The sequence below is a fragment of the Phyllobates terribilis genome, unplaced genomic scaffold, assembly GCF_046119375.1.
Source record: "Phyllobates terribilis strain yellow unplaced genomic scaffold, ASM4611937v1 Scaffold_1__5_contigs__length_1240528914, whole genome shotgun sequence".
Classification (NCBI taxonomy): domain Eukaryota; kingdom Metazoa; phylum Chordata; class Amphibia; order Anura; family Dendrobatidae; genus Phyllobates; species Phyllobates terribilis.
The window spans coordinates 233121211-233136032 of NW_027362761.1; the positions used below are offsets into that span (position 1 = coordinate 233121211).

General features: G+C 41.4%; 1 protein-coding gene across 1 annotated transcript in view; it reads right to left on the reverse strand.

Annotated features, from left to right (window-relative positions):
- DCAF11 (DDB1 and CUL4 associated factor 11) overlaps window positions 1–7725 on the reverse strand; it is a 96215-nt gene extending 88490 nt beyond the window's left edge. The window contains exon 1 of the mRNA XM_073671044.1: window positions 7590–7725. The gene's annotated coding sequence lies outside the window, so the exon portion shown is untranslated. The remainder of the gene's footprint in view (window positions 1–7589) is intronic.
- Window positions 7726–14822: the final 7097 nt, after the last annotated feature.

Consider the following 14822-nt stretch of genomic DNA (forward strand, 5'->3'; position numbering starts at 1 on the left):
ATAATGTTCAAGAATCAGTGACAAAGTTGAAGTTACGCAGGGGATGGATCTTTCAGCAAGACAATGATCCAAAACACCGCTTCAAATCTACTCAGGCATTCATGCAGAGGAACAATTACAATGTTCTGGAATGGCCATCCCAGTCCCCAGACCTGAATATCATTAAACATCGGTGGGATCATTTGAAGAGGGCTGTACATGCTCGGCGACCATCAAACTTACAGGAACTGGAATTGTTTTGTAAAGAGGAATGGTCAAAAATACCTTCATCCAGGATCCAGGAACTCATTAAAAGCTACAGGAAGCGACTAGAGGCTGTTATTTTTGCAAAAGGAGGATCTACTAAATATTAATGTCACTTTTCTGGTGAGGTGCCCATACTTATGCACCTGTCAAATTTTGTTTGAATGCAGATTGCACATTTTCTGTTAGTACAATAAACCTCATTTCAGCGCAGAAACATTACTGTGTCCAACAGTTATTACATACAGTCATATGAAAAAGTTTGGGCACCCCTATTAATCTTAAGCTTAATGTTCTATAAAAATTGGTGTTTTTGCAACAGCTATTTCAGTTTGATATATGTAATAACTGTTGGATACAGTAATGTTTCTGCCTTGAAATGAGGTTCATTGTACTAATAGAAAATGTGCAATCTGCATTCAAACAAAATTTGACAGGTGCATAAGTATGGGCACCTCACCAGAAAAGTGACATTAATAGTTAGTAGATCCTCCTTTTGCAAAAATAACAGCCTCTAGTCGCTTCCTGTAGCTTTTAATGAGTTCCTGGATCCTGGATGAAGGTATTTTTGACCATTCCTCTTTACAAAACAATTCCAGTTCAGTTAAGTTTGATGGTCGCCGAGCATGGACAGCCCTCTTCAAATGATCCCACAGATGTTCAATGATATTCAGGTCTGGGGACTGGGATGGCCATTCCAGAACATTGTAGTTGTTCCTCTGCATGAATGCCTGAGTAGATTTGGAGCGGTGTTTTGGATCATTGTCTTGCTGAAAGATCCATCCACTTTGTAACTTCATATTTATCACTGATTCTTGAACACTATTGTCAAGAATCTGCTGATACTGAGTGGAATCCATGCGTCCCTCAACTTTAACAAGATTCCCAGTGCCAGCATTGACCACACAGCCCCAAAGCATGATGGAACCTCCACCAAATTTTACTGTGGGTAGCAAGTGTTTTTCTTGGAATGCTGTGTTTTTTTGCCACCATGCATAACGCTTTTTTGTATGACCAAATAACTCAATCTTGATTTCATCAGTCCACAGGACCTTCTTCCAAAAAGAAATTGGCTTCTCCAAATGTGCTTTTGCATACCTCAGCCGACTCTGTTTGTGGAGTGCTTGCAGAAACGGCTTCTTTCGCATCACTCTCCCATACAGCTTCTCCTTGTGCAAAGTGCCTTGTATAGTTGACCGATGCACAGTGACACCATCTGCAGCAAGTTGATGCTGCAGCTCTCTGGAGGTGGTCTGAGGATTGTCCTTGACTGATCTCACCATTCTTCTTCTCTGCCTTTCTGATGTTTTTCTTGGCCTGCCACTTCTGGCCTTAACAAGAACTGTCCCTGTGTTCTTCCATTTCCTTACTATGTTCCTCACAGTGGAAACTGACAGGTTAAATCTCTGAGACAGCTTTTTGTATGCTTCCCCTGAACAACTATGTTGAATAATCTTTGTTTTCAGATCATTTGACAGTTGTTTTGAGGAGCACATGATGCCACTCTTCAGAGGAGATTCAAACAGGAGAACAACTTGCAAGTGGCCACTTTAAGTAGCTTTTCTCATGATTGCATACACCTGGCTATAAAGTTCAAAGCTCCATGAGGTTACAAAACCAAAAAAAGTGCTTTAGTAAGTCAGTAAAAAGTAGGTAGGAGTATTTAAAACAAGAAAATGATAAGGGTGCCCATACTTATGCACCTTTCAAATTTTGTTTCAATGCAGATTGCACATTTTCTGTTAGTACAATAAACCTCATTTCAAGGCAGAAACATTACTGTGTCCAACAGTTATTACATATATCAAACTGAAATAGCTGTTGCAAAAACACCAATTTTTATAAAACATTAAGCTTAAGATTAATAGGGGTGCCCAAACTTTTTCATATGACTGTATATCAAACTGAAATAGCTGTTGCAAAAACACCAATTTTTATAAAACATTAAGCTTAAGATTAATAGGGGTGCCCAAACTTTTTCATATGACTGTATATCAAACTGAAATAGCTGTTGCAAAAACACCAATTTTTATAAAACATTAAGCTTAAGATTAATAGGGGTGCCCAAACTTTTTCATATGACTGTATATCAAACTGAAATAGCTGTTGCAAAAACACCAATTTTTATAAAACATTAAGCTTAAGATTAATAGGGGTGCCCAAACTTTTTCATATAACTGTATTATCCCTAGAAGCAGTGACTGTAGAGTATATACTCCTGTATACTGCCCCCTATGGAGCATAGCAGTAATACATACATGTGGTATTATCCACTAGAAGCAGCGACTGTAGAGTATATACTCCTGTATACTGCCCCCTATGGAGCATAGCAGTAATATATACATGTGGTATTATCCACTAGAAGCAGCGACTGTAGAGTATATACTCCTGTATACAGCCCCCTATGGAGCATAGTAGTAATACATACATGTGGTATTATGCACTAGAAGCAGTGACTGTAGAGTATATACTCCTGTACACTGCCCCCTATGGAGCATAGTAGTAATACATACATGTGGTATTATCCCTAGAAGCAGTGACTGTAGAGTATATACTCCAGTATACTGCCCCCTATGGAGCATAGTAGTAATACATACATGTAGTATTATCCCTAGAAGCAGTGACTGTAGAGTATATACTCCTGTATACTGCCCCCTATGGAGCATAGTAGTAATACATACATGTGGTATTATCCCTAGAAGCAGTGACTGTAGAGTATATACTCCTGTATACAGCCCCCTATGGAGCATAGTAGTAATACATACACGTGGTATTATCCCTAGAAGCAGTGACTGTAGAGTATATACTCCTGTATACTGCCCCCTATGGAGCATAGTAGTAATACATACGGTATTATCCACTAGAAGCAGTGACTGTAGAGTACATACTCATGTATACTGCCCCCTATGGAGCATAGTAGTAATACATACATGTGGTATTATCCCTAGAAGCAGTGACTGTAGAGTATATACTCCTGTATACAGCCCCCTATGGAGCATAGTAGTAATACATACATGGGGTATTATCCACTAGAAGCAGCGACTGTAGAGTATATACTCCTGTATACAGCATAGTAGTAATACATACATGTGGTATTATCCACTAGAAGCAGTGACTGTAGAGTATATACTCCTGTATACAGCCCCCTATGCAGCATAGTAGTAATACATACATGTGGTATTATCCACTAGAAGCAGTGACTGTAGAGTATATACTCCTGTATACAGCCCCCTATGGAGCATAGTAGTAATACATACACGTGGTATTATCCCTAGAAGCAGTGACTGTAGAGTATATACTCCTGTATACTGCCCCCTATGGAGCATAGTAGTAATACATACATGTGGTATTATCCCTAGAAGCAGTGACTGTAGAGTATATACTCCTGTATACTGCCCCCTATGGAGCATAGTAGTAATACATACATGTGGTATTATCCCTAGAAGCAGTGACTGTAGAGTATATACTCCTGTATACTGCCCCCTATGGAGCATAGTAGTAATACATACATGTGGTATTATCCCTAGAAGCAGTGACTGTAGAGTATATACTCCTGTATACAGCCCCCTATGGAGCATAGTAGTAATACATACACGTGGTATTATCCCTAGAAGCAGTGACTGTAGAGTATATACTCCTGTGTACTGCCCCCTATGGAGCATAGTAGTAATATATAGATGTGGTATTATCCCTAGAAGCAGTGACTGTAGAGTATATACTCCTGTATACAGCCCCCTATGGAGCATAGTAGTAATACATACATGTGGTATTATCCACTAGAAGCAGTGACTGTAGAGTATATACTCCTGTATACAGCCCCCTATGGAGCATAGTAGTAATACATACACGTGGTATTATCCCTAGAAGCAGTGACTGTAGAGTATATACTCTTGTATACTGCCCCCTATGGAGCATAGTAGTAATACAAACACGTGGTATTATCCACTAGAAGCAGTGACTGTAGAGCATATACTCCTGTAAACTGCCCCCTATGGAGCATAGTAGTAATACATACACGTGGTATTATCCACTAGAAGCAGTGACTGTAGAGTATATACTCCTGTATACTGCCCCCTATGGAGCATAGTAGTAATACATACATGTGGTATTATCCCTAGAAGCAGTGACTGTAGAGTATATACTCATGTATAATGCCCCCTATGGAGCATAGTAGTAATACATACATGTGGTATTATCCACTAGAAGCAGTGACTGTAGAGTATATACTCCTGTATACTGCCCCCTATGGAGCATAGTAGTAATACATACACGTGGTATTATCCCTAGAAGCAGTGACTGTAGAGTATATACTCCTGTATACAGCCCCCTATGCAGTATAGTAGTAATACATACATGTGGTATTATCCACGAGAAGCAGCGACTGTAGAGCATATACTCCTGTATACTGCCCCCTATGGAGCATAGTAGTAATACATACATGTGGTATTATCCCTAGAAGCAGTGACTGTAGAGTATATACTCTGGTATACAGCCCCCTATGGAGCATAGTAGTAATACATACATGTGGTATTATCCACTAGAAGCAGTGACTGTAGAGTATATACTCCTGTATACTGCCCCCTATGGAGCATAGTAGTAATACATACATGTGGTATTATCCACTAGAAGCAGTGACTGTAGAGTATATACTCCTGTATACTGCCCCCTATGGAGCATAGTAGTACTACATACATGTGGTATTATCCACTAGAAGGAGTAACTGTAGAGTATATACTCCTGTATACTGCCCCCTATGGAGCATAGAAGTAATACATACATGTGGTATGATCCCTAGAAGCAGTGACTGTAGAGTATATACTCTTGTATACAGCCCCCTATGGAGCATAGTAGTAATACATACATGTTGTATTATCCACTAGAAGCAGTGACTGTAGAGTATATACTCCTTTATACTGCCCCCTATGCAGCATAGTAGTAATACATACATGTGGTATTATCCCTAGAAGCAGTGACTGTAGAGTATATACTCCTGTATACTGCCCCCTATGGAGCATAGTAGTAATACATACATGTGGTATTATCCCTAGAAGCAGTGACTGTACAGTATATACTCCTGTATACAGCCCCCTGTGGAGCATAGTAGTAATACATACACGTGGTATTATCCCTAGAAGCAGTGACTGTAGAGTATATACTCCTGTATACTGTCCCCTATGGAGCATAGTAGTAATACATACACGTGGTATTATCCACTAGAAGCAGTGACTGTAGAGTATATACTCCTGTATACTGCCCCCTATGGAGCATAGTAGTAATACATACATGTGGTATTATCCACTAGAAGCAGTGACTGTAGAGTATATACTCATGTATACTGCCCCCTATGGAGCATAGTAGTAATACATACATGTGGTATTATCCACTAGAAGCAGTGACTGTAGAGTATATACTCCTGTATACTGCCCCCTATGGAGCATAGTAGTAATACATACACGTGGTATTATCCCTAGAAGCAGTGACTGTAGAGTATATACTCCTGTATACAACCTCCTATGCAGCATAGTAGTAATACATACATGTGGTATTATCCACTAGAAGCAGTGACTGTAGAGTATATACTCCTGTATACTGCCCCCTATGGAGCATAGAAGTAATACATACATGTGGTATGATCCCTAGAAGCAGTGACTGTAGAGTATATACTCCTGTATACTGCCCCCTATGGAGCATAGTAGTAATACATACATGTGGTATTATCCACTAGAAGCAGTGAGTGTAGAGTATATACTCCTGTATACTGCCCCCTATGGAGCATAGAAGTAATACATACATGTGGTATGATCCCTAGAAGCAGTGACTGTAGAGTATATACTCCTGTATACTGCCCCCTATGGAGCATAGTAGTAATACATACACGTGGTATTATCCCTAGAAGCAGTGACTGTAGAGTATATACTCCTGTATACAACCCCCTATGCAGCATAGTAGTAATACATACATGTGGTATTATCCACTAGAAGCAGCGACTGTAGGGTATATACTCCTGTATACTGCCCCCTATGGAGCATATAAGTAATACATACATGTGGTATGATCCCTAGAAGCAGTGACTGTAGAGTATATACTCCTGTATACTGCCCCCTATGGAGCATAGTAGTAATACATACATGTGGTATTATCCACTAGAAGCAGTGACTGTAGAGTATATACTCCTGTATACTGCCCCCTATGGAGCATAGTAGTAGTACATACATGTGGTATTATCCACTAGAAGCAGTGACTGTAGAGTACATACTCCTGTATACTGCCCCCTATGGAGCATAGTAGTAATACATACATGTGGTATTATCCACTAGAAGCAGCGACTGTAGAGTATATACTCCTGTATACAGCCCCCTATGCAGCATAGTAGTAATACATACATGTGGTATTATCCACTAGAAGCAGTGACTGTAGAGTATATACGCCTGTATACTGCCCCCTATGGAGCATAGTAGTAATACATACATGTGGTATTATCCAGTAGAAGCAGTGACTGTAGAGTATATACTCCTGTATACTGCCCCCTATGGAGCATAGTAGTAATACATACATGTGGTATTATCCCTAGAAGCAGTGACTGTAGAGTATATACTCCTGTATACTGCCCCCTATGGAGCATAGTAGGAATACATAGAAGTGGTATTATCCCTAGAAGCAGTGACTGTAGAGTATATACTCCTGTATACTGCCCCCTATGCAGCATAGTAGTAATACATACATGTGGTATTATCCCTAGAAGCAGTGACTGTAGAGTATATACTCCTGTATACTGCCCCCTATGGAGCATAGTAATAATACATACATGTGGTATTATCCCTAGAAGCAGTGACTGTAGAGTATATACTCCTGTATACTGCCCCCTATGGAGCGCACAGTAGTTCCCATACTGAATGCATGGTCACAATGTCAGGGCCCTGGAGTACATGAATCCCACAGATCCTGGAGCATGAGACCTAATTATTTCAGAAATATCCTAATATTTTAACCCTATTTTTGCCAGCTGTTATCAGGCCGAGCCTCGTCCTGGGTCACCTGCCGGCAGGATTACCGGCATGCAGCCCGCACAGCTGACTTTCCTTCCATCCTCCGGTTGTGTTGGATGTCTCCCAAGAAGCCATACTGCAGATAACAGCACCGCATGTGAACAGAGCCATAGCTGAGCCTCACGGCGTCAGTGCGTTATATCACGAGTGCAGCGTCGGTTGCACAATCACAAGCATACTGCTAGCAGCCGGTGACATTGCGTAGGTACACACTGCTGTGTGTGAGCCGGCTCCTCGGCAGCTCGGCCTGGCGCACGGGCAATGCGGAGGGCAAATCATGCTATATATAATAATACATACACACAGTGTTTACATCTCTCCAGAACGTCTCTATGCAGCTTCCGGTTCCCAGACTGAGCACGTGACTGCCGCCTGATTGGTTGACAGGTCGCCTGAGTTTTCCAGCGCCGCCAGCAATTGGTTTTGGTTTGTCCCGCCCCCTTGTTTACAATGTTGAGCAGTGGACTAGCGATCACGAGCTGATTGGTCGGTTCGGTTACCGAGGTGACTGTTAACCTCTTCGTTATTACACATAATTTGATGGAGGAAACGAATCCTGTGATGTATTCACTCTATTGCTCCCTGTTATCAGCTATTTCAGACTGTGACCACAGTGCTTCCCACTGGGATGACTGACAGGAAGTCATTACATTGCCTTACATACAACCTCTAAAAACACTTTGCGTCAAGCTGCAACCCACCATCAGTTCTCTGATCAGTGAGACCCTGTTCACATTTGTGTCGCAGGCCCGGTCATAAATAGCCATAAGATTTCAAAGGATGAGCCCAGATCCGCTGCGCACCACTGGTTTTCATTGTACAACGGATCTAGTATAGCGCTGCTGTTCACACCTGTCTTACAGAAAACCATTGTTCTGATCTAGAAAATGGATAACTGGCAAAGTTTTATTCGGAAGAGTTTGTAAAACGGAACAGACAAGCAGATTCCCCAAACGCAGGTGTGAACTCGGCTTTATCTGTACGGCGTAGTGCCAATACCTCCATTGTCCCTTCTTTTGTGCCAAGCTATATGACCTCCTCATGCCCTGTTCACACTGCCTTTATCCAGTGCGTCCCAGGTTTCATCTGAATCCCCCGTAAAACAGGATTAAGAAGAATCACCGACAGGGTCTTATACTGCATGGGAGCATTTATTATTTGTGATTTGGTGATGAATGGCTGCTCCATCTGAAAAGAGATTTTCCATCCTGTCTCGTGAAATATACCAGACACTGGAGGATTATTGTGATGTTCTTCTCTTCGTCACATGGCATGCATTCTGCTATCATCTTGTTTAGGTATTGTGGGTCTTTACAGCAGGATAAATCTTCAGGTATTGCATTTCTATCCTTCGTGATCTCATAGGTGTTGATTAAGTGCTCTGCAAAGTGAGGGTGCACTGCAGGATTATAGCCCATCGTCTTCAGCTGATCCATGGTGTGGTGGTAGCGCTGGAACAGCTCGGATCTTAAGTTCTCCTCTACTTTTCCGGTTAATGGATTCGTGGTCACCTGTAATCATAAAATGGACATTTCATTTACTGGGGTAATCACAATATGGCTAGTCTTTGGAAACTGTTGGCCAGCATGCTGACAGACATTTGTGTCTAGATAAATGTTTATAATGCAAAGGGATAGCTTGTTTTTCTTCATCAATTTATTGTAAAGTGCTTGATGGAAAGACTACACTTCCAGAAATGCAATCCATCACAAGATCTGTACAGAAACTGAATAAGAAAGGAATGATGGGAGATTTCAGCTCTGTGAGTTGCAAAATTAATACATCTCTAAATTATTGGACAGGCTCTGACTCTGGACCAATACAATCAAATCATGGGATTTCATTGCAAAATTATCTTTTTGTAGAATAATTCTATAACTTGTAAAATGTGCTCCCTTGTGGACTTGGACTTTAAATATCTATTTTAATAATAATTTTAGGTTTCTCACCTGTAAAATCTTCTCTTTTATATCAGCTACTCTGTATCCGTACAGTCGTTGCTGTTCTAGGAAGATGGCACAGAGTATACGGCGGTCCAGCTGAAAGGCGATCTCGCCAACAATACGCTGACATGTCTTAACTTTTTCAGGGTCTGTAAAAGTTCAATAGTAATAATTAGGCTTATATCAAATCCCTACATTGGCTTATATTGAGACTAATGGTATAGGATTTGTCACCTGGAAGTGGGAGTGAATTGACCACTCGTTCTTCTTCTTTGGGGTCTACAAGATATAAATAATAAAATTAGTTGTCTGTAATAAACATAAATGATAAAATCCCCATGATTGTAACCATACACCCGGGATAAGATAAACAGGTAAAAGTCATACTCAGGGCTTGAAGCCTGAGGGTGTCCGACAGGTTCACCTACCACAAAATTAGACCCCCAAATCATGTATGTTACATTGTAGATGGGAAACCCGTTACAGTTACTTCATGATAAACCCTGAATTATAAGATCTACCTAAAAAAGTCAGGTTCTACCTAAACAATGTAGGGTCATTGTAATAATGATCCTGGCCAGATGCAATTTTCAAAAATTAACTATAGAGTAATATACAAAATATCAGGTATCAAGAAAACAATTTATATATTAGTCACATCGATGTTGCAACACGTCTGTTTTTTTCTTGTCTTTCATGCCTAGAATACAAAAAATGGCTTCCTATGACTAATACAAGATAACCTTAGAAATTCACATTTACTGATGAGAATGAATAAAAGGTAAAAGTGTCCACTAATCTAAACCATTCTAGACATTATTGACCAAGATTCCACCAATCACTTTAGGAAACTTCAAACATCCGCCCATTGCAATTTTTGATTTGGGGGAAATCCGCTTTGTGTTATCCCAGTCTTACCCTTGTGGTCTTTCTTATGTTTTCCTGGCGGTGTCAGGACTTGAGCTTTTCTCTCATGTTCTTTTAAAGTACAGCGCAGCTCCACGTTTTCCTGCATTAACCCCATCAGTTGTCGCACTTGAGCATTCTCTGATAATAGACGCCTGCTCTCGGTGTCGAAGGCTTCTTCATCACAAGAACTTATACTAGTATTGTCCATGTTGTAATATGCAGAAGCTCCTGAAGACGTCTTCACAGATTTTCTTCACCAGGCTAATGTATGTGATGGAACACTCGGGAAGCTAATATTCTAAGTTCTGTGATGTCATCAGCCATGTCATTGGAACCTGGTTATGAGCTCATCGTTCATTGCAGCCAATAGGAATTCACAACATTGGAACACTAAGTCTATGACTTGTATTATGTGTGACCACAGGAATAACATCTTAACAGTATTAATTGTAGAAAGTTTAGAATTCAATGCTATTATATATTTTTGTTTTGTAACTTCTAATGTTTTTTTTTTCTTTTTTTTTACATCCTCCATATGGTTTTAAAGAAATGGGACTTTTTATTTAGTGTGCACTGGTATGCTTTATTTTTTGATTTTCACCAAAAGGGTGTTTCTAACCGTAATTCCAGGGATTCCTATGAGCAATGCCCCCTTGATTAAGACTATAAAAATTAGCATAATGAACACACCAAATAAAAAGGCCGATATCTCTGGAGCCGTATGTCAGATTAAAAAATAAAAATCAACAAAATACTCACGAGAGCAGCAAGCCGGCAGGGGGGTGCAGTCGGGCCGCCTAATGTGGCGGTCCGAGGTGTCTTCCCCAGCGGCTGGGTTCTGCCGCCCCCCGAACCGGGATTCGGCCCTTCTCTGACCAGGGTGTCAAGCTGACACCCAGCTCAGAGAAGCTGCAGTGTGCTGGCACTCAGTGATTGCAATTGCATCTCTAAGACCAAGTACCCTGCGGGTCAGAGCGACGCCAGCAGCGTGATCAGGTCATGTTATCACGCTACTGACGTCATTCACCGGCACCCAGCGCGAAGAGCATCGGTGGTGGTAAGTGCTTCACACTGGAGCTGAAGACACCGAAGATTACATGGAGGGGGGGAGAGAGATTTACTATGTGTGTGTATGTGTATATATTTACTGTGGGGGTATATACTGTGTGTGTGTATATGTATTGTGGGCATATATACTGTGTGTGTATATTTACTGTGGGGGTATATATACTCTGTGTGTGGGGGGTATATACTGTGTGTGTGTGGATTTACTGTGGGGATATATATACTCTGTGGGGGTATATACTGTGTGTGTGTGGATTTACTGTGGCAGTGTATATTTATATATACTCTGTGTGAGGGGTATATACTGTGTGTGTATTTACTGTGGGGGTATATATACTTTGTGGGGGGTATATACTGTGGGTGGGTGTGGGGGGGATTTACTGTGGCAGTGTATATACTCTGTGTGGGGGATATTTACTGTGGGGGTGTATATAGTGTGTGTAGGTGGGGGGTATATACTCTGGGGGTATTTATTTTGGGGGTGTATATACTCTGTGTGTGTACGTGGGGGGTATATACTCTGGGGGTATTTACTGTGAGGATGTATATACTCAGTGTGTGGAGGGGAATTTACTTTGAGGGGTATATACTGTTTGTGTGGGGGTGTATATACTGTTTGGGAGGTACAGTGGGTATGGAAAATATTCAGACCCCTTTAAATTTTTCACTCTTTGTTTCATTGCAGCCATTTAGTAAATTCTAAAAAGCTCATATTTTTCTCATTAAAGTACACTCTGCACCCCATCTCGACTGAGAAAAAAACAGAAATGTAGATATTTGTGCAAATTTATTAAAAAGAAAAACTGAAATATCACATGGCCATAAGTATTCAGACCCTTTGCTCAGTATTGAGTAGAAGCACCCTTTTGAGCTAGTACAGCCATGAGTCTTCTTGGAAATGATGCAACAAGTTTTTCACACCTGGATTTGGGGATCCTCTGCCATTCTTCCTTGCAGATCCTCTCCAGTTCCGTCAGGTTGGATGGTGAACGTTGGTGGACAGCCATTTTCAGGTCTATCCAGAGATGCGCTATTGGGTTTAGGTCAGTGCTCTGGCTGGACCAGTCAAGAATGGTCACAGATTGTCATTTTAGCTGTGTGCTTAGGGTCATTGTCTTGTTGGAAGGTGAACCTTCAGCCAAGTCTGAGGTTCAGAGCACTCTGGAAGAGGTTTTCACCCAGGATATCTCTGTACTTGGCCACATTCATGTTTCCTTCAATTGCAACCAGTCGTCCTGTCCCTGCAGCTGAAAAACAAGGGGCGCTTAGAATTATCACAAAAAAAGTTCTATTTTCGTCTCATCAGACCAGAGAATCTTATTTCTCATAGTCTGGGAGTCCTTCATGTGTTTTTGAGCAAACTCTATGCGGGCTTTCATATGTCTTGCACTGAGGAGAGGCTTCCGTCAGGCCACTCTGCCATAAAGGCCCGACTGGTAGAGGGCTGCAGTGATAGTTGACTTTGTGGAACTTTCTCTCATCTCCCTACTGCATCTCTGCAGCTCAGCCACAGTGATCTTGGGGTTCTTCTTTACCTCTCTCCCACGATTGCTCAGCTTGGCTGGACGGCCAGGTCTAGGAAGACTTATGGTGGTCCTAAACTTCTTCCATTTAAGGATTATGGAGGCCACTGTACTCTTAGAAACCTTGAGTACTGCAGAAATTCTTTTTTAACCTTGGCCAGATCTGTGCCTTGCCACAATTCTGTCTCTGAGCTCCTTGGGCAGTTCCTTTGAGCTCATAATTCTCATTTGGTCTGACATGCACTGTGAGCTGTGAGGTCTTATATAGACAGGTGTGTGCCTTTACAAAGCAAGTCATACCAGTTTAATTAAACACAGCTGGACTCCAATGAAGGAGAAGAACCATCTCAAGGAGGATCACAAGGAAATGGACAGCATGTGAGTTAAATATGAGTGTCTGAGCAAAGAGTCTGAATACTTATGACCATGTGATATTTCATTTTTTCTTTTTTAATAAATTTGCAAAAATTTCTACATTTCTGTTTTTTTCAGTCAAGATGGGGTGCAGAGTGTACATTAATGAGAAAAAAAATAACTTTTTAGAATTTACCAAATGGCTGCAATGAAATTAAGAGTGAAAAATTTAAAGGGGTCTGAATACTTTCCGTACCCACTGTATATACTCAGGGTGTGGGGCGCTATTCACTGTGGGGGTGTATATACGCTGTGTGTGTGGGGGGTATTTACTGTGTGAGTCTGGGGGGAATTTAGTGTAACGGGGCTGGGGGAGATTTACTGTGTGGGGGAGATTTAGTGTAACGGGGCTCAGGGACATTTATTGTGAGGGGTATATGTTACACGCACGCTGCCTAAGTTCAGAAAGCAGCAAGACCGGTTACATGAATTCGTTAGAATCCTGGGGGAACCGTTACTCAGGGCGACCATAGGCTGCAGCTTTGCTCAGGCACACAATAGATTCAGTTGCTGACCAGACACATCTGACAAGAATCTTCATGAACAGTAGAACAGTAACATTTAATGAGGCACGGCCAGTGCAATGTAAATGTCTCTTTGAGCAACATGTTCCAGTAATAACAGTACAGTCTCCTTTGCAGCACAGCAGTACACAGTCTACAGGGTGGGCCATTTATATGGATACACCTAAATTAAATGGGAATGATTGGTGATATCAACTTCCTGTTTGTGGCACATTAGTATATGGGAGGGGGAAAACTTTTCCAGATGGGTGGTGAGTGACCATGGCGGCCATTTTGAAGTCGGCCATTTTGAATCCAGCATCTGAAACAACGGATACTGGAAGCCTGTGCTAGCATTTCTTCTGCGGTGTTGCTATCAGTGTTAAGAGTGGGAAAAGAGGGCTGCATTGACAATCCAACACAATGGGCAGCACTTTGAACACATTTTATAAGTGGTCATAAACTTGTAAAAAACGCATGAAAGAATAAAGTTACGTTAAAACCAAGCACACCATTGTTTTTCTTATGAAATTCTCAATAAGTTTGATGCGTCACATGACCCTCTTCCCATTGAAAAAAATAAAGTTGGATCCAAAATGGCTGACTTCAAAATGGTTGCCATGGTCACCACCCATCTGGAAAAGTTTTCCCCTCCCATATACTAATGTGCCACAAACAGGAAGTTGATATCACCAACCATTCCCATTTAATTTAGGTGTATCCATATAAATTGCCCACCCTGTATTATCCTTTAGCACAGTACAGCACAGTTTTAATGCATACACAACCACAGGCTTTTCCTTCACAAGGACTCGATAGTACACAGCATTCTTTATCCTGCATGGAGATGGAGGAGGGAAGGGTGTGATGAGAGAGATGATCTCTATGACAGGCTTCCTTCCAGTCTCTATCTTCCTGGCCGATAATACTCCACACTATTAGCTCAGGGAGTCTAACTGACCTTTGTTTAGTTTACCTCCTGACCTGAATTCTGTTCCCTTGCCTTCTGTGAGATACAGATCATATGCCACCTTTCTTTTCAGCTCCAGCCAGACAGTAAACAACTTCCCCACAATCCCCCTTGGGCTCTGCTAAAACACTCCCCTTCTCCTGTGACTGTGTTAACCCCTCTAGTTGCTGGATGCTTCTGAAGCACTACACTTCCTGTCTCCTGTG